Here is a 19,961-nt window from a genome sequence, read left to right as displayed (position 1 = left end):
ATTTAACGTGTTCGGACAAGTTAGACTTCGCCTGGGGCGCCGAGAAATTCAGCTGGGTCGTTACAGGGGGGTTAGCCTCGCGTCCATACATTAAAAAGAAAGGGGAAAATCCGGTGGCCGCATGGGGAGCCATCCTGTAGGCCTGCAACACACCGGCTATGCGAAGGTCCCAATCTGTCTGGGATACTGACACCTGCTGGGACAGCATAGACGTGATGGTCCGATGCAGCCGTTCCACCATCCCGTCAGTTTGTGGGTGATACGGGGAGGTCCGAATTTTCTCCGTACCCAAGAGGTCGCACACCTCGCGGAGGAGTTTTCCCGAAAAATTCTTACCCTGGTCAGTAAGCAGCCGTTCCGGAGCACCCTTGTCGAGGACATAGCCCTGGACAAAGGCCTCCGCGATGGCTGCTGCCGACTGGTTGGCCAGGGGCCAGGCCATAGGCCATCTCGTGAAGTACTCGACCCCTGTCAATAAATACCTATTCCCCCTGGGTGTAGCGGGAAATGGGCCGAGTATGTCTAGAGCAACGAGCTCGTTAACCCGGGAAACCTTTATGGACTGCAGCGGAGGGTTGGACCCCCTAGCAGGTGGCTTCCACTGCGCGCATTGTGTGCACGACCCCAGGAGATCCCCCACGTCCTTTGCCATGCCCGGCCAGAAGAAATCGAGCTGGAGCGTGGCAAAGGTCTTGTGAACCCCCAAGTGCAGAAGCCGCTCATGAACAGCCCATACCACCTTACCCCTTAATGCTGCAGGCACCACGAGCCGCTGGCGGCGGGTTTTTCCATCCCAGTGCATTAAAAGACCCTGGAACAACCCCCACGAGTCAACGTTCGCCACCCCCTGACCAACCCCCCCGGCGCGACGGCGTAGAGCGAGGAGGGAGGTGTCCTCCATTTGGAGGCGTCCCCATTCTGCGACCGACAACCCCAGCAACGAATCCCTCCCTTCTTGCTCGATAGGACCCGAAGCCAAAGGCGCATTGGCGGCGGCCACGAGGACCGAATCGGTGGTGACGTTCGGGGGCCTACAACGCCCCGAACCCAAGAGGCAAGCGCACTCCGAAGTGGGTGGCAACCGCGACAGGGCGTCAGCGTTCGTGTGGCGGACGCCCTTACGATATGTGGTGACAAAGTCATAGTCTTGGAGAATCTCCAACCATCGAGACAACTGGCCCGATGGTTGTTGAACCCGCAGGGCGTACTGTAGGGCCGCATGATCTGTACGGACGGTGAAACGCCGACCGTACAGATACGGGCGGTACTGCTGAATGAAATAAACAATTGCCAATAATTCCCGACGGGTAACGCAGTACCGTTGTTCGGCTGGAGACAGTACCCGACTACCGTAAGCCACCAGATGCTCTACGCCCCCAATGAGCTGGGACAGCACGCCCCCGATGCCCGTGTTACTTGCATCTGTATCGAGCAAGAAGGGTTGTGAGAAATCGGGGTAATTCAACGGCGGAGCCCCCACCAGGGCATTCCGGAGGGCGCGAAAAGCAGTTTCCTCCTCCGGCCCCCAATGAAACCTGACTCCCTTGGACGTCAAGGCATGCAATGGTTTCGCGATCGTAGCGAAGTCAGCCACAAACCGTCGATAATACGACGGGAACCCAATGAAACTCCTGACCTCTCCCACCGAGGTGGGAGTCGGCCAGGAGCTGACGCATTCCATTTTGGCGGGATCAGTGGATATCCCCGAGCGCCCAACAATGTGACCCAAATACCGCACCGATTCGCGGAGCAAATGGCACTTCTGCGGTTTAAATTTTAAATTGGCAGCCCGCATTTTGAGAAAAACAGCACGCAACCTCTGGAGGTGTTCCTCGAAGGATTTGCTAAAGACGATGACATCGTCCAAGTAAATTAAACACGAATCCCATTGCAAGCCTGCCAAGACCAGTTCCATTAACCGCTGAAAAGTTGCCGGCGCAGAATGTAAACCCATCAGCAACCGGTTAAATTGGAAGAGACCTTGCGGTGTACGAAAAGCAGTCTTAGATTTTGATTCGTCATCCAGAGGAAGCTGCCAGAATCCAGATAGTAAATCGAGGGTGGAAAATAATCGCGCCCCCGCCAAGGCATCGAGCGACTCATCCATTCGAGGAAGCGGGTACGCATCTGCCACAGAAATTTTGTTCAAACGCCGAAAGTCGACACAAAACCGCAGTGAGCCGTCATGTTTTTTCACCAAAACGATCGGCGCGCCCCACGGGCTGTTGGAAGGGGAAATGATATCGGCGGCTAGCATGTCATCAACAGCCGATTTGACATGATCCTTTTCGGCGGGACTCAACCGAAAGGGATTTTGGCGGATTGGCGCGCTGTCACCCGTGTCAATATGGTGTCGCAGCAATTTAGTACAACCAATATCAAATTTGTGTTGACTAAAAACGTCAGCAAATTCGCTCAGGAGAACTCGCAGCTGCGCGCGCTGCGAGTCGGACAGGTCCACTGATCCCGCGCAAAGCGCATCCAGCCATCCGTCATCACAGTCCGAATGCGGTCGCGACGGAGGATCGGTGGTTACCTGACCCACGAGTGGTTCCTCATAGGGTACCGGCGTTGCGTGTGCAAGCACGGTCCCTTGAGGAACCACGGCCGTTCGCGATCCTACATTAAGGACTGCAATGAAGGGGTCCCCATCCCCTCTCACCATGGTCTGAGCCGCTAGCAAATCGGGTCCATTGACCCCGGCTCGAGATGGTCCCAACAAGACCCCCCGATCCGCAACCCCTTCAGCAAACGGCCGACGCAACCTAAGAGGGACGAGCATCTGAGCCCCCGGAGGTACGCGCACAGTTTTTGTCACGAGCGCCTGCACGGTGGCAAACGCCCGACGCTCCGTGGTGGGGGAAGACAAAAATGTAACACGTCGGCCCGATGGGAGCTCGATGCACCCCTGGTCAATCAGGATACGGATGGGCATTTTGGCCAAGAAATCCGTCCCCAACAGGCACGGAACCGCGAGTGAGGAGGAAACCAAAACAGGCCCGGATAATTTAATGTCTCCAATGCAAATTTTGGCACGGATTTGCCCAATAATGCCCAGCGAGCCCCCGTTAGCAGCATAGCATGGCACGTCAACAGGGAGCAAGGGACGACTTTGAACGGGAAGGATGTTATAAATCAAATCAGATATAATGGTCGCCGATGCCCCTGTGTCAATTAAAATCCGCACCTCTACCCCATCAATATGACCGACCACAACCGATGATCCCGCCGACGCAGCAACGACACGATGGGCGAGCTCCGACCACTGACCCGGTTGGAGCGCTCGCCGCATTTCAGAACAATCGCGCGCGACGGACGGCGATTTTCGAGCCCTGTTTAGTTGAGCGCGCGAGTGTGTGTCGGATGTGTGCATGGGCCAAACGTGTGAGGTGCCACGACTCGCCGTATTTCTCTGCTGGAGCTTGGGAGGAGACGGCGTGGCGTCCTAACGAGGTGTCGCCCCGCACTGATGGGGAGCCCGGCATCCTGACGCAACGTGGCCTTGTAGGCCACAGTTGTAGCAGCGTGTGAGCGCCCCAGATGGACTGGGCTGCTCCTGGCGGCTCGGTCCATTCCGAGCCTGTGGTGCCGCCGATCTCCATTCCCCTCGCCGCTCCACCCCGCAGACCTCCTCCGATGGGAGGGCGGTGGCCGCCATGGCATGGCCGGCCGCCCCCTTGGCCGCCTTTCGACGTAGGGACCGCAAGCCCCCGTGGATGTGGCGCGCGACCAGCAGGGACGACATCTCTGCGTCGTCTTGAGCCAGGACGTTGACGTCCAGCTCATCAGCGAGTAGCAGCAGCTTCTCAGCCACCATGGCATCCACTCCTTCCTCGTCCATCTGTGGAAAAGCAGCCTTCGCCAGGGCCAGGAGAGCCGTCCGGAAGGCCAGGGGCGATTCGTTGGCGCCCCGATGCCGATCGTGGAACAGCTGCCTACAGTCCGAAGGCGGCCCATAGACGGCTGACAGCAGCTGCAGCGCCAGGTGCAGAGTGGCGCGCTTTTCCTTAGGCGCCGAGGTGAGGGTAGCCAGGGCGTCGTTGTCCAGCATCGCCGGCAGCGCGCGTAGAGCCTCGGCGTCCGACCAGTTCGCCATCTCTTGATGAGCCATGAACCGCCTCTTGAAGCCGCCCCAGTCTCCGTCCGCGCCCACGAATTCTTTGAGAGGCGGCAGACGCTGCTGTAACGCGACGTCCGTGGCTGCAGATCGCTCTCCGTCGCTCCCAAAAGATGATACAGTGTGGGCGGGCTGCGAGCATGGCATCGCCGGTCGCTCTGATGTTGACGTGCTGGCCGGTGTTGATGATGTCACGGCTTGTGCTTGGCGCTCAGCAGTCACCTGACGCGGGCCGGCCCCGCCCTCTGCTCGCACTGTAGTGATGGCGGGAAATTTTACCGCGAGCCGCGTCGGGGTGGCGGGAAACGTTGCCGCGCGTCGGCTGCTGTCGCCGTCCCGCGCAGCCCCTCCAGCCCCCAGCCGCGTGATCTCCTCCAACGCGGCGGCCGCGGCGTAGAGCAACTCCGCCAGGCGGGAGTGAGCCAGCCGGAGTCCTTCGGCCGACGCATCCCCTCCTTCCTGTCGTAGCAGCGCGGGCGTACTCGGCCCTGGCTGCTCCGATCCGACCCCGGCCATCTCTGGTGGTGATTCGGCCGTGGCGTCTTCTATCTCCGACTCCCTGGTACGTGTCGTCCCTCGTGTGTCCATCGTTGAACGTTTTACTTCTGACGCCAGATGTAGTAAGTATGTAAGAGGCTTGACGACAGGATCGGAGGCACACTTGTTTATTACACTAACTTGTGCATACACAGTAATTACGGGTCACTTGGCTACAGGGATACACAACAGCTAACCCCGCTAACCTATGCCCAAGTCCTCCACTACGGAGCTAGGGGAGGCTATCTATCCCAGCCCTGATCAAGCTGGGATCCCGGCACCCTGAGTCTCCAGACCTGCTCGTCGGTCTGGGCTCTCGGGGCCACGCCACCGGCTTGCCCTGGTCGGCCCTTATAAGGACAGCGAGCCAGGGGAGCTCTGGGGCCTATTCTAGCAGGTCTTCCTTCTTCTCTGGTTAAAGCTGAGCTCCGACCTCGAGCCCTCCGGCTCACCACCTTTTATAGGGCTCGGCCCCCGGGAGGGGCCCGTGGGGGATGCAGGTGCGGACGTCGGTGCGAGCACCTCCCCTGTGTACGGCCGTAACCCCGCCCCTTGTGTTTGTTAGCCATCCGTGGCCATGCACAATTACACCTCAACATCCGTGGTCATGCACAATTACACCTCTACAGTAGTATCTGGTGGGGTAGGGTTAGGGCTAGTGGTAGCGTCTGGTGAGGTAGGGTTAGTGCTAATGGTAGTGTCTGGTGGAGTAGGGCTAGTGGTAGTGTCTGGTGGGGTAGGGTTAGGGCTAGTGGTAGTGTCTAGTGGGGTAGGGTTAGGGCTGGTGGTAGTATCTGGTGGGGTAGGGTTATGGCTAGTGGTAGTGTTTAGTGGGGTAGGGTTAGGGCTGGTGGTAGTGTCTGGTGGGGTAGGGTTATGGCTAGTGGTAGTGTCCGGTGAAGTAGGGGTAGGGCTAGTGGTATTGTCTGGTGGGGTAAGGTTAGGGCTAGTGGTAGTGTCTGGTGGGGTAGGGTTAGGGATGGTGGTAGTGTCTGGTGGGGTAGGGCTAGTGGTAGTGTCTGGTGGGGTAGGGTTAGGGCTAGTGGTAGTGGTAGTGTCTGGTGGGGTAGGGTTAGTGCTAATGGTAGTGTCTGGTGGGGTAGGGTTAGGGCTAGTGGTAGTGTCTGGTGGGGTAGGGCTAGTGGTAGTGTTTGGTTCAAGTTCAAGTATATTTATTAGGTACTAGCAGAAGTACCCGGCGTTGCCCGGGTGAAAAATATTTTTCTTAATAACCTTACATATATACACAGATACTAAGGTATTGTCAAAGCCCGGTGGGCTTTGACAATACCTTTCACCACTCACAACTCACCCTCACCACTCATCCTCACCACTCACCACTCCCACTCACTACTCACCCTCACCATTGACCCTCACAACTCACCAATCTCCCTCACCACTCACCCTCACCACTCACCATCACCACTAACCCTGACCCCTCACCACTGACCACTCACCCTCCCCACTCACCCTTCCTACTCACCACTCAACCTCACCACTAACCCTCACCCCTGACCACTCACCCTCCCCACTCACCACTCACCCTTCCTACTCACCACTCAACCTCACCATTCACCCTCAGCACCCACCACTCACCCTCACCACTCACCCTTCCTACTCACCACTCAACCTCACCACTGACCACTCACAACTCACGCTTACCCTCACCACTCACTCTCACCACTCACCCTTACTATTCACCACACACCCTCACCACTCACCCTCAGCACTCACCCTCCCCACTCACCCTCCCCACTCACCCTCACCACTTAACCTCACCACTCACCCTCACCACTCACCCTCACCACTCACCCTCACCACTCACCATCACCACTAACCCTGACCCCTCACCACTGACCACTCACCCTCCCCACTCACCCTTCCTACTCACCACTCAACCTCACCACTAACCCTCACCCCTGACCACTCACCCTCCCCACTCACCACTCACCCTTCCTACTCACCACTCAACCTCACCATTCACCCTCAGCACCCACCACTCACCCTCACCACTCACCCTTCCTACTCACCACTCAACCTCACCACTGACCACTCACAACTCACGCTTACCCTCACCACTCACTCTCACCACTCACCCTTACTATTCACCACACACCCTCACCACTCACCCTCAGCACTCACCCTCCCCACTCACCCTCCCCACTCACCCTCACCACTTAACCTCACCACTCAACCTCACCACTCACCCTCACCACTCACCCTCACCACTCACCCTCACCACTCACCCTTCCTACTCACCACTCAACCTCACCACTGACCACTCACAACTCACGCTTACCCTCACCACTCACTCTCACCACTCACCCTTACTATTCACCACACACTCTCACCACACCCTCAGCACTCACCCTCCCCACTCACCCTCCCCACTCACCCTCACCACTTAACCTCACCACTCAACCTCACCACTCACCCTCACCACTCACCCTCACCATTCACCCTCAACACTCACCCTCACCCCTCTCCCTCACCACTCTCCCTCACCACTCACCGTCACCACTCACAACTCACCCTCACCACTCACCACTCACCCCTCACCATCACCACTCACCCTCAGCACTAACCCTGACCCCTCACCACTGACCACTCACCACTCACCCTCACCATTAACCCTCACCATCACCACTCACCCTTACTACTGACCACTCAACCTCACCACTCTTCGTCATCACTCACCCTCACCACTCACCACTCACCACTCACCCTCACCACTCACCCTCACCACTCACCCTCACCACTCACCCCTCACCATCACCACACACCCTCACCACTCTCCCTCACCACTCACCACTCACTCTTCACCATTCACCCTCACCATTCAGCCTCACCACTCACTCTCACCACTCACCCTCACCACTCACCACTCACCGTCACAACCACCAGTCACCCTCACCACTCAACCTCACCACTCAACCTCACCCTCACTACTCACCATTCATCCTGACCAATCACCACTCACCAATCACCACTCACCACTCTCCACTAACCCTCACCACTCACCCTCACCACTCAACCTCACCACTCACCCTCACCACTCACCCTCACCACTCACCCTCACCACTCACCCTCACCACTCACCCTTCCTACTCACCACTCAACCTCACGACTGACCACTCACCACTCACCCTTACCCTCACCACTCACTCTCACCACTCACCCTTACTATTCACCACACACCCTCACCACTCACCCTCAACATCAACACTCGCCCTCAGCACTCACCATCATCACAAATCCTAACCACTCACCCTCACCACTCATCCTCACCACTCACTCTCACCACACCCTCAGCACTCACCCTCCCCACTCACCCTCACCACTTAACCTCACCACTCAACCTCACCACTCACCCTCACCATTCACCCTCAACACTCACCCTCAACCCTCTCCCTCACCACTCTCCCTCACCACTCTCCCTCACCACTCACCGTCACCACTCACCACTCACCCTCACCACTCACCACTCACCCCTCACCATCACCACTCACCCTCACCACTAACCCTGACCCCTCACCACTGACCATTCACCACTCACCCTCACCACTAACCCTCACCATCACCACTCACCCTTACTACTCACCACTCAACCTCACCACTCTTCGTCATCACTCACCCTCACCACTCACCCCTCACTCTCACCATTCACCCTCACCATTCAGCCTCACCACTCACCCTCACCACTCACCCTCACCACTCACCCTCACCACTCACCACTCACCATCACAACCACCACTCACCCTCACCACTCAACCTCACCACTCAACCTCATCCTCACTACTCACCATTCATCCGGACCAATCACCACTCACCACTCTCCACTAACCCTCACCACTCAACCTCACCACTCACCCTCACCACCCACCACTCACCCTCACCACTCACCCTTCCTACTCACCACTCAACCTCACCACTGACCACTCACCACTCACCCTTACCCTCAACACTCACTCTCACCACTCACCCTTACTATTGACCACACACCCTCACCACTCACCCTCAACATCAACACTCACCCTCACCACTCACCATCATCACAAATCCTAACCACTCACCCTCACCACTCACTCTCACCACACCCTCAGCACTCACCCTCCCCACTCACCCTCACCACTTAACCTCACCACTCAACCTCACCACTCACCCTCACCACTCACCCTCACCATTCACCCTCAACACTCACCCTCAACCCTCTCCCTCACCACTCTCCCTCACCACTCACAGTCACCACTCAGCAATCACCCTCACCACTCACCACTCACCATCACCACTCACCCTCACCACTAACCCTGACCGCTCACCACTGACCACTCACCACTCACCCTCACCACTAACCCTCACCACTCACCCCTCACAATCACCACTCACCCTCACCACTCACCGTCACCACTCACCCCTCACCATCACCACTCACCCTCACCACTCTCCCTCACCACTAACCACTCACTCTCACCATTCACCCTCACCATTCAGCCTCACCACTCACCATCACCACTCACCCTCACCACTCACCACTCACCGTCACAACCAGCACTCACCATCACCACTCACCCTCACCACTAACCCTGACCGCTCACCACTGACCACTCACCACTAACCCTCACCCTCACCACTCACCCTCACCACTCACCCTTCTCCCTCAACACTCACGCTCACCTCTCACCACTCACCCTCACCACTCACCCTCACCATTGACCCTCAACACTCACCCTCACCCCTCTCCCTAACCACTCTCCCTCACCACTCACCGTCACCACTCACCACTCACCCTCACCACTCACCCTCACCACTCACACACCCTCACTATTCACCCTCACCACCACTACTCACCCTCACCACTCTCCCTCACCACTCTGTCACAACTCACCCTCACCACTCACCATCATCACAAAGGGTGAGTGAGGGAGAGTGGTGAGGGAGAGTGGTGAGGGTGTATATATTTGTGTCTATGATGACAGCAGTACATGCTGACGTTTTGTATGTTAAATGTAAAAGCAAAATGTGTGAATGTGTGTGTTTGCGACACGCAGTTTGTTAAAAAGGGAAGAGGGCGATTTTAAAGTAATCTACAACCCTTGATTCCTTCGCAACGATAGCAAAGAATCGCTTCTTTTCGCGCTTGGGCTACATGTTTAATTACAGAGTTTTATTTGCATTGGTATGTAATGTTTGAAAGTTTTCAGGAGTTTTTAATAATATTTTTGCCCCGGTCAACGCCGGATATTTCCCATTCGTAGCAGTTTATATCGACTCTATAATCAACTTATTTTAAAGGGGAACAGGGCGATTCTAAATGAATCTACAACCATCGATTCCTCTGCGCGATTCAGAAAATCGATTCTTGGCGAAGTCGGGTTTAAAAGTAATTACACAGTTGTATTTTCATTGGTATGTAATGTTTTAAAGTTTTCAGAAGATTTTAAATGTATTCCCCCCCCCGGGCAAGGCTGGGTATATCGAGTTTATAGCACAAAAAGTCTTCTCCTGACACGTGTAGGGTGTCGAGGCCTAGTACCGTGCAGAGCCTCCAGCCTCGCCAAGATGGCCCACCCGGCTGGGGCTAGGGGCTGGGCCGCTACCCCCCCCCCCCCCCGCGCTACAAAAATACTGTATAATCGCTATAATTTTATTATCTACCGACCCTATAATAGTAAGTGCACACATTGGAGTGGGGGGGAAGTGAAACTTTGATGTATTTACCTCAGCGTCGCGTGTTAATGCGTGTGCATATTTTTAACAGGAATTAAAAATGGCGTCCACCCCGCAGTGAAGGCGTTGCTACCCGTTGCCAGGGGCAACCGCCGTGGTCAGCGCCAGTCGGTAATAGTAATAGTAAATAAATAAATAAAGAGTAAATAACTAAATAAAGAGAAATCACACGAAATCGATAATCGGACCGATGTAAAGGCGACGGACGAAAAATCTGAAATGCCTACGGTCACCGCGGGGCCGGGGGCGTGCCCACCTGCAAAATTTTTTCTTCCTAAACCCCACGGCCCGAGCGCCAAATCCCTCCAAAGCGAGCGTACGCAGACGGACAGACAGACAGACAGACAAAAAGTGACGTTTATAGGTAAGATAGCCCTGTGAGCCATTCGGCTCTTGAATCGGGTGCAACCGCAACAAACAAAAAACAAGAACAAAAAACATCTTAAAGTGAATATGTGAATTTCGATTTAAAGCTTTCGTGACTGCAGGGATTCATCTTCTTGGTTCTTTCGGTAAAGTCACGTAGAAGGGAAGTAATAAAATAATAAAAATAAAACATAATAAAATAATTCTCACGACGTTTCGGCCACAACGCAAGCAGCCGCCCTCAGGTGAAGAATGAAACACCACCAAGCTTGGAGCGTATATTTAAACTGGGTTGGAGGGGGGGGAGGTGGGAAGAAGAGCGCCTAAACAAAATAATTTGCATATCAAGAGGAATTTAGCATATGGAAAATGCGTAAGAGGTGGGCGGGGGGGGGGGGTTCAAATTAATATTATGCCCGTGCATTATGCAGGATGAGCAGCATCAAAGGGAGGGGGAAGGGGGGTAGCATTAACAAAGGAAAGGAATGTTAATAGTATTTAGCTGCAGTTGCTAAACAACCACGTAAAAAACTAAAGTATAAACTACATAAACAACTAAAGTATAAACTACATAGCATCATCAGTATACCACTGTTACAAGTCAGTGGGCTCACATGACATTGACTTCTCCAAGACAGAGGTTCTCTGCAAGCCATCTGGCTATCATGAGAGATTCGTTCATGAGTCGATCCACATATACAAACACAGAGACAATTTCAACCGAGAAGATGGATTTTGGCTTAGCAATCATTGGAAGGACGTAATAAACCATTTCGGATCTTAACTGATTGTGTTCACGTTTGCGGTGACTTTCAGACCGCGTTCCACTCACTGGCATTGTATTCTCCGCAGGGAATGGATTCTTTGCTCCACTGCAAGTTTCCCCCCACGACTCACCCATTGACACGACGGTCAATGGTACAGTGTATAATAACAAATAGTATAACATTTATATGCTTAACACAATGTACAAAGTAATATATAGTATCGTAATTGTATAGTAAACATATAGCAGTGTGATACACATTAGGGTGGGTAGAATAATACAAAGTGTTATATTTAAATGTGGTTTATAGCAATACAGTATATAATTTAATGTTGGGTTTGTCTATGGCAGTATATAGTACGGTGTAGACTCGTGTGATGTAAGAGAACAAAGTTTAGATGGAAGCATATTATATAATTTTTACGACGTAGAATTGTAATGTATTACTTACTGTTAGTAACTCAGCTTATTGTAGAGTATAGTAAGTATACTGATGATGCTATGTAGTTTATACTTTAGTTGTTTATGTAGTTTATACTTTAGTTTTTTACGTGGTTGTTTAGCAACTGCAGCTACATACTATTAACATTCCTTTTCTTTGTTAATGCTACCCCCCTTCCCCCTCCCTTTGATGCTTCTAATCCTGCATAATGCACGGGCATAATATTAATTTGAAACCCCCCCCCCCCCCGCCCACCTCCTACGCATTTTCCATATGCTAAATTCCTCTTGATATGCAAATTATTTTGTCTAGGTGCTCTTCTTCCCACCTCCCCCCCTCCAACCCAGCTTAAATATACGCTCCAAGCTTGGTGGTGTTTCATTCTTCACCTGAGGACGGCTGCTTGCGTTGTGGCCGAAACGTCGTGAGAATTATTTTATTATGTTTTATTTTTATTATTTTATTACTTCCCTTCTACGTGACTTTACCGAAAGAACCAAGAAGGTGAATATGTGACTAAGTGCAAACAGAAAATCCAAGAAAAGACAGCAAAATATTGCAGAAAAAAACACCGTACACCAACGCTGTGTGCAAAAATCCCAGTGGGATGCAAGTCAAACAACAACAACAACCATAAGACAACTTAGATTAAGGCCATCAGTCTAACTCTGTACTACAACAACCAAACATGGCTAAACCAATACACTTTTCGAAATCACCAAAATAAAGCAACGAAAGCAATGAAAAAGCAATCATAGGAACTGTGACGGAATTTTCACAATAAATGGCATAAACATGTGCTACCAAAACCCTGCAGCCATAGCTGGCTGCATGAGCCACTCCACAACAGCAGGAGCATCAATCGGAGTATTATAATTTTTCAATGCACCTTTAAGATGAGGTAGGGTTAGTGCTAATGGTAGTGTGTGGTGGGGTAGGGTTAGGGCAAGTTGTAGTGTCTGGTGAGGTAGGGTTAGTGCTAATGGTAGTGTCTGGTGGAGTAGGTCTAGTGGTAGTGTCTGGTGGGGTAGGGTTAGGGCTCGTGGTAGTGTCTAGTGGGGTAGGGTTAGGGCTGGTGGTAGTGTCTGGTGGGGTAGGGTTATGGCTAGTGGTAGTGTCCGGTGAGGTAGGGGTAGGGCTAGTGGTAGTGTCTGGTGGGGTAGGGTTAGGGCTAGTGGTAGTGTCTGGTGGGGTAGGGTTAGGGCTAGTGGTAGTGTCTGGTGGGGTAGGGTTAGGGCTGGTGGTAGTGTCTGGTGAGGTAGGGTTAGGACTAGTGGTAGTGTCTATTGGGGTAGAGTTAGGGCTGGTGGTAGTGTCTGGTGGGGTAGGGTTAGGGCTGGTGGTAGTGTCTGGTGACGTAGGGTTAGGACTATTGGTAGTGTCTAATGGGGTAGGGTTAGGGCTAGTGGTAGTGTCTGGTGGAGTAGGGCTAGTGGTAGTGTCTGGTGGGGTAGGGTTAGGGCAAGTGGTAGTGTCTGATGGGGTAGGGTTAGGGCTCGTGGTAGTGTCTGGTGGGGTAGAGTTGGAGCCATTGGTAGTGTCTGGTGGGGTAGAGTTAGGGCTAGTGGTAGTGTCTGGTGAGGTAGGGTTAGGGCTAGTGGGAGTGTCTACTGGGGTAGGGTTAGGGCTAGTGGGAGTGTCTGGTGGGGTAGGGTTAGGGCTAGTGGGAATGTCTGGTGGGGTAGGCCTAGTGGTAGTATCTGGTGGGGTAGAGTTAGGGCTAGTGGTAGTGTCTGGTGGGGTAGGGTTAGGGCTATTGGTAGTGTCTGGTGGGGTAGAGTTAGGGCTAGAGGTAGTGTCTGGTGGGGTAGGGCTAGTGGTAGTGTCTGGTGGGGTAGGGTTAGGGCTAGAGGTAGTGTCTGGTGGGGTAGGGCTAGTGGTAGTGTCTGGTGGGGTAGGGTTAGGGCTAGTGGTAGTGTCTGATGAGGTAGGGTTAGGGCTAGTGGTAGTGTCTACTGGGGTAGAGTTGGAGCTATTGGTAGTGTCTGGTGGGATAGGGTTAGGGCTAGTGGGAGTGTCTGGTGGGGTAGGGCTAGTGGTAGTGTCTGGTGGGGTAGGGTTAGGGCTAGAGGTAGTGTCTGGTGGGGTAGGGCTAGTGGTAGTGTCTGGTGGGGTAGGGTTAGGGCTAGTGGTAGTGTCTGATGGGGTAGGGTTAGGGCTAGTGGTAGTGTCTACTGGGGTAGAGTTGGAGCTATTGGTAGTGTCTGGTGGGATAGGGTTAGGGCTAGTGGGAGTGTCTGGTGGGGTAGGGTTAGGACTATTGGTAGTGTCTAATGGGGTAGGGTTAGGGCTAGTGGTAGTGTCTGGTGGGGTAGGGCTAGTGGTAGTGTCTGGTGGGGTAGGGTTAGGGCAAGTGGTAGTGTCTGATGGGATAGGGTTAGGGCTAGTGGGAGTGTCTGGTGGGTTAGGGCTAGTGGTAGTGTCTGGTGGGGTAGGATAGAGCTAGTGGGAGTGTCTGTTGGGGTAGGATTAGGGCTAGTGGTAGTATCTGGTGGGGTAGGGTTAGGACTATTGGTAGTGTCTGGTGGGGTAGAGTTAGGGCTAGTGGTAGTGTCTGGTGGGGTAGGGTTAGGGCTAGTGGTAGTGTATGGTGGGGTAGGGTTAGGACTAGTGGTAGTGTCTGGTGGGGTAGCGTTAGGGTTAGTGGTAGTGTCTGGTGGGGTAGGGTTAGGGCTAGTGGTAGTGTCTGGTGGGGTAGGGTTAGGGCTAGTGGTAGTGTCTGGTGGGGTAGCGTTAGGGCTAGTGGCAGTGTCTGATGGGGTAGGGTTTGGGCTAGTGGGAGTGTCTGGTGGGGTATGGCTATTGGTAGTGTCTGGTGAGGTAGAGTTTGGGCTGGTGGTAGTGTCTTGTTGGATAGAGTTAGGGCTAGTGGTAGTGTCTAATGGGGTAGGGTTAGGGCTAGGGGTAGTGTCTGGTGGGGTAGGGCTAGTGGTAGTGTCTGGTGGGGTAGGGTTAGGGCTAGTGGGAGTGTCTACTGGGGTAGAGTTGGAGCTATTGTTAGTGTCTGGTGGGATAGGGTTAGGGCTAGTGGTAGTGTCTCGTGGGGTAGGGCTAGTGGGAGTGTCTGTTGGGGTAGGGCTAGTGGTAGTGTCTGGTGGGGTAGGGTAGAGCTAGTGGGAGTGTCTGTTGGGGTAGGATTAAGGCTAGTGGGAGTGTCTGGTGGGGAAGGGTTAGGGCTAGTGGTAGTGTCTGGTGGGGTAGGGTAGAGCTAGTGGGAGTGTCTGTTTGGGTAGGATTAGGGCTAGTGGGAGTGTCTGGTGGGGACGAGTTTGGGCTATTGGTAGTGTCTGGTGGGGTAGGGTTAGGGCTGGTGGTAGTGTCTACTGGGGGATGGTTAGGGCTAGTGGTAGTGTCTGGTGGAGTAGGGCTAGGGCTAGAGGGAGTGTCTGGTGGGGTAGGGTTAGGGCTGGTGGTAGTGTCTAGTGGGATAGGGTTAGGGCTGGTGGTAGTGTCTGGTGGGGTAGGGTTATGGCTAGTGGTAGTGTCTATTGGGGTAGAGATAGGGCTGGTGGTAGTGTCTAATGGGGTAGGGTTAGGGCTAGGGGTAGTGTCTGGTGGGGTAGGGCTAGTGGTAGTGTCTGGTGGGGTAGGGTTAGGGCTAGTGGGAGTGTCTACTGGGGTAGAGTTGGAGCTATTGTTAGTGTCTGGTGGGATAGGGTTAGGGCTAGTGGTAGTGTCTCGTGGGGTAGGGCTAGTGGGAGTGTCTGTTGGGGTAGGGCTAGTGGTAGTGTCTGGTGGGGTAGGGTAGAGCTAGTGGGAGTGTCTGTTGGGGTAGGATTAAGGCTAGTGGGAGTGTCTGGTGGGGAAGGGTTAGGGCTAGTGGTAGTGTCTGGTGGGGTAGGGTAGAGCTAGTGGGAGTGTCTGTTTGGGTAGGATTAGGGCTAGTGGGAGTGTCTGGTGGGGACGAGTTTGGGCTATTGGTAGTGTCTGGTGGGGTAGGGTTAGGGCTGGTGGTAGTGTCTACTGGGGGATGGTTAGGGCTAGTGGTAGTGTCTGGTGGAGTAGGGCTAGGGCTAGAGGGAGTGTCTGGTGGGGTAGGGTTATGGCTAGTGGTAGTGTCCGGTGAGGTAGGGGTAGGGCTAGTGGTAGTGTCTGGTGGGGTAGGTTTAGGGCTAGTGGTAGTGTCTGGTGGGGTAGGGTTAGGGCTAGTGGTAGTGTCTGGTGGGGTAGGGTTAGGGCTGGTGGTAGTGTCTGGTGAGGTAGGGTTAGGGCTAGTGGTAGTGTCTATTGGGGTAGGGTTAGGGCTAGTGGTAGTGTCTGGTGGGGTAGGGCTAGTGGTAGTGTCTGGTGGGGTAGGGTTAGGGCAAGTGGTAGTGTCTGATGGGGTAGGGTTAGGGCTAGTGGTAGTGTCTGGTGGGGTAGAGTTGGAGCTATTGGTAGTGTCTGGTGGGGTAGAGTTAGGGCTAGTGGTAGTGTCTGGTGAGGTAGGGTTATGGCTAGTGGGAGTGTCTACTGGGGTAGGGTTAGGGCTAGTGATAGTGTCTGGTGAGGTAGGGTTAGGGCTAGTGGGAATGTCTGGTGGGGTAGGGTTAGGGCTAGTGGGAATGTCTGGTGGGGTAGGCCTAGTGGTAGTATCTGGTGGGGTAGAGTTAGGGCTAGTGGTAGTGTCTGGTGGGGTAGGGTTAGGGCTGGTGGTAGTGTCTGGTGACGTAGGGTTAGTTCTATTGGTAGTGTCTGGTGGGGTAGAGTTAGGGCTAGTGGTAGTGTCTGGTGGGGTAGGGTTAGGGCTCGTGGTAGTGTCTGGTGGGGTAGAGTTAGGGCTAGTGGTAGTGTCTGGTGAGGTAGGGTTAGGGCTAGTGGGAGTGTCTACTGGGGTAGGGTTAGGGCTAGTGGGAGTGTCTGGTGGGGTAGGGTTAGGGCTAGTGGGAATGTCTGGTGGGGTAGGCCTAGTGGTAGTATCTGGTGGGGTAGAGTTAGGGCTAGTGGTAGTGTCTGGTGGGGTAGGGTTAGGGCTATTGGTAGTGTCTGGTGGGGTAGAGTTAGGGCTAGAGGTAGTGTCTGGTGGGGTAGGGCTAGTGGTAGTGTCTGGTGGGGTAGGGTTAGGGCTAGAGGTAGTGTCTGGTGGGGTAGGGCTAGTGGTAGTGTCTGGTGGGGTAGGGTTAGGGCTAGTGGTAGTGTCTGATGAGGTAGGGTTAGGGCTAGTGGTAGTGTCTACTGGGGTAGAGTTGGAGCTATTGGTAGTGTCTGGTGGGATAGGGTTAGGGCTAGTGGGAGTGTCTGGTGGGGTAGGGCTAGTGGTAGTGTCTGGTGGGGTAGGGTTAGGGCTAGAGGTAGTGTCTGGTGGGGTAGGGCTAGTGGTAGTGTCTGGTGGGGTAGGGTTAGGGCTAGTGGTAGTGTCTGATGGGGTAGGGTTAGGGCTAGTGGTAGTGTCTACTGGGGTAGAGTTGGAGCTATTGGTAGTGTCTGGTGGGATAGGGTTAGGGCTAGTGGGAGTGTCTGGTGGGGTAGGGTTAGGACTATTGGTAGTGTCTAATGGGGTAGGGTTAGGGCTAGTGGTAGTGTCTGGTGGGGTAGGGCTAGTGGTAGTGTCTGGTGGGGTAGGGTTAGGGCAAGTGGTAGTGTCTGATGGGATAGGGTTAGGGCTAGTGGGAGTGTCTGGTGGGTTAGGGCTAGTGGTAGTGTCTGGTGGGGTAGGATAGAGCTAGTGGGAGTGTCTGTTGGGGTAGGATTAGGGCTAGTGGTAGTATCTGGTGGGGTAGGGTTAGGACTATTGGTAGTGTCTGGTGGGGTAGAGTTAGGGCTAGTGGTAGTGTCTGGTGGGGTAGGGTTAGGGCTAGTGGTAGTGTATGGTGGGGTAGGGTTAGGGCTAGTGGTAGTGTCTGGTGGGGTAGCGTTAGGGCTAGTGGTAGTGTCTGGTGGGGTAGGGTTAGGGCTAGTGGTAGTGTCTGGTGGGGTAGGGTTAGGGCTAGTGGTAGTGTCTGGTGGGGTAGCGTTAGGGCTAGTGGCAGTGTCTGATGGGGTAGGGTTTGGGCTAGTGGGAGTGTCTGGTGGGGTATGGCTATTGGTAGTGTCTGGTGAGGTAGAGTTTGGGCTGGTGGTAGTGTCTTGTTGGATAGAGTTAGGGCTAGTGGTAGTGTCTAATGGGGTAGGGTTAGGGCTAGGGGTAGTGTCTGGTGGGGTAGGGCTAGTGGTAGTGTCTGGTGGGGTAGGGTTAGGGCTAGTGGGAGTGTCTACTGGGGTAGAGTTGGAGCTATTGTTAGTGTCTGGTGGGATAGGGTTAGGGCTAGTGGTAGTGTCTCGTGGGGTAGGGCTAGTGGTAGTGTCTAGTGGGGTAGGGTTAGGGCTGGTGGTAGTGTCTGGTGGGGTAGGGTTATGGCTAGTGGTAGTGTCCGGTGAGGTAGGGGTAGGGCTAGTGGTAGTGTCTGGTGGGGTAGGGTTAGGGCTAGTGGTAGTGTCTGGTGGGGTAGGGTTAGGGCTAGTGGTAGTGTCTGGTGGGGTAGGGTTAGGACTAGTGGTAGTGTCTGGTGAGGTAGGGTTAGGGCTAGTGGTAGTGTCTATTGGGGTAGAGATAGGGCTGGTGGTAGTGTCTAATGGGGTAGGGTTAGGGCTAGGGGTAGTGTCTGGTGGGGTAGGGCTAGTGGTAGTGTCTGGTGGGATAGGGTTAGGGCTAGTGGTAGTGTCTCGTGGGGTAGGGCTAGTGGGAGTGTCTGTTGGGGTAGGGCTAGTGGTAGTGTCTGGTGGGGTAGGGTTTGGGCTAGTGGGAGTGTCTGGTGGGGTATGGCTATTGGTAGTGTCTGGTGAGGTAAAGTTTGGGCTGGTGGTAGTGTCTTGTTGGATAGAGTTAGGGCTAGTGGTAGTGTCTAATGGGGTACGGTTAGGGCTAGGGGTAGTGTCTGGTGGGGTAGGGCTAGTGGTAGTGTCTGGTGGGGTAGGGTTAGGGCTAGTGGGAGTGTCTACTGGGGTAGAGTTGGAGCTATTGTTAGTGTCTGGTGGGATAGGGTTAGGGCTAGTGGTAGTGTCTCGTGGGGTAGGGCTAGTGGTAGTGTCTAGTGGGGTAGGGTTAGGGCTGGTGGTAGTGTCTGGTGGGGTAGGGTTATGGCTAGTGGTAGTGTCCGGTGAGGTAGGGGTAGGGCTAGTGGTAGTGTCTGGTGGGGTAGGGTTAGGGCTAGTGGTAGTGTCTGGTGGGGTAGGGTTAGGGCTAGTGGTAGTGTCTGGTGGGGTAGGGTTAGGACTAGTGGTAGTGTCTGGTGAGGTAGGGTTAGGGCTAGTGGTAGTGTCTATTGGGGTAGAGATAGGGCTGGTGGTAGTGTCTAATGGGGTAGGGTTAGGGCTAGGGGTAGTGTCTGGTGGGGTAGGGCTAGTGGTAGTGTCTGGTGGGGTAGGGTTAGGGCTAGTGGGAGTGTCTACTGGGGTAGAGTTGGAGCTATTGTTAGTGTCTGGTGGGATATGGTTAGGGCTAGTGGTAGTGTCTCGTGGGGTAGGGCTAGTGGGAGTGTCTGTTGGGGTAGGGCTAGTGGTAGTGTTTGGTGGGGTAGGGTAGAGCTAGTGGGAGTGTCTGTTGGGGTAAGATTAAGGCTAGTGGGAGTGTCTGGTGGGGAAGGGTTAGGGCTAGTGGTAGTGTCTGGTGGGGTAGGGTAGAGCTAGTGGGAGTGTCTGTTGGGGTAGGATTAGGGCTAGTGGGAGTGTCTGGTGGGGACGAGTTTGGGCTATTGGTAGTGTCTGGTGGGGTAGGGTTAGGGCTGGTGGTAGTGTCTACTGGGGGATGGTTAGGGCTAGTGGTAGTGTCTGGTGGAGTAGGGCTAGGGCTAGAGGGAGTGTCTGGTGGGGTAGGGTTAGGGCTGGTGGTAGTGTCTAGTGGGATAGGGTTAGGGCTGGTGGTAGTGTCTGGTGGGGTAGGGTTATGGCTAGTGGTAGTGTCCGGTGAGGTAGGGGTAGGGCTAGTGGTAGTGTCTGGTGGGGTAGGTTTAGGGCTAGTGGTAGTGTCTGGTGGGGTAGGGTTAGGGCTAGTGGTAGTGTCTGGTGGGGTAGGGTTAGGGCTGGTGGTAGTGTCTGGTGAGGTAGGGTTA

Source organism: Lethenteron reissneri, chromosome 58 (assembly GCF_015708825.2).
Source record: "Lethenteron reissneri isolate LAM-NWPU_2019-01 chromosome 58, ASM1570882v1, whole genome shotgun sequence".
Taxonomy (NCBI): domain Eukaryota; kingdom Metazoa; phylum Chordata; class Hyperoartia; order Petromyzontiformes; family Petromyzontidae; genus Lethenteron; species Lethenteron reissneri.
Note: the sequence above shows the minus strand (reverse complement) of the source record.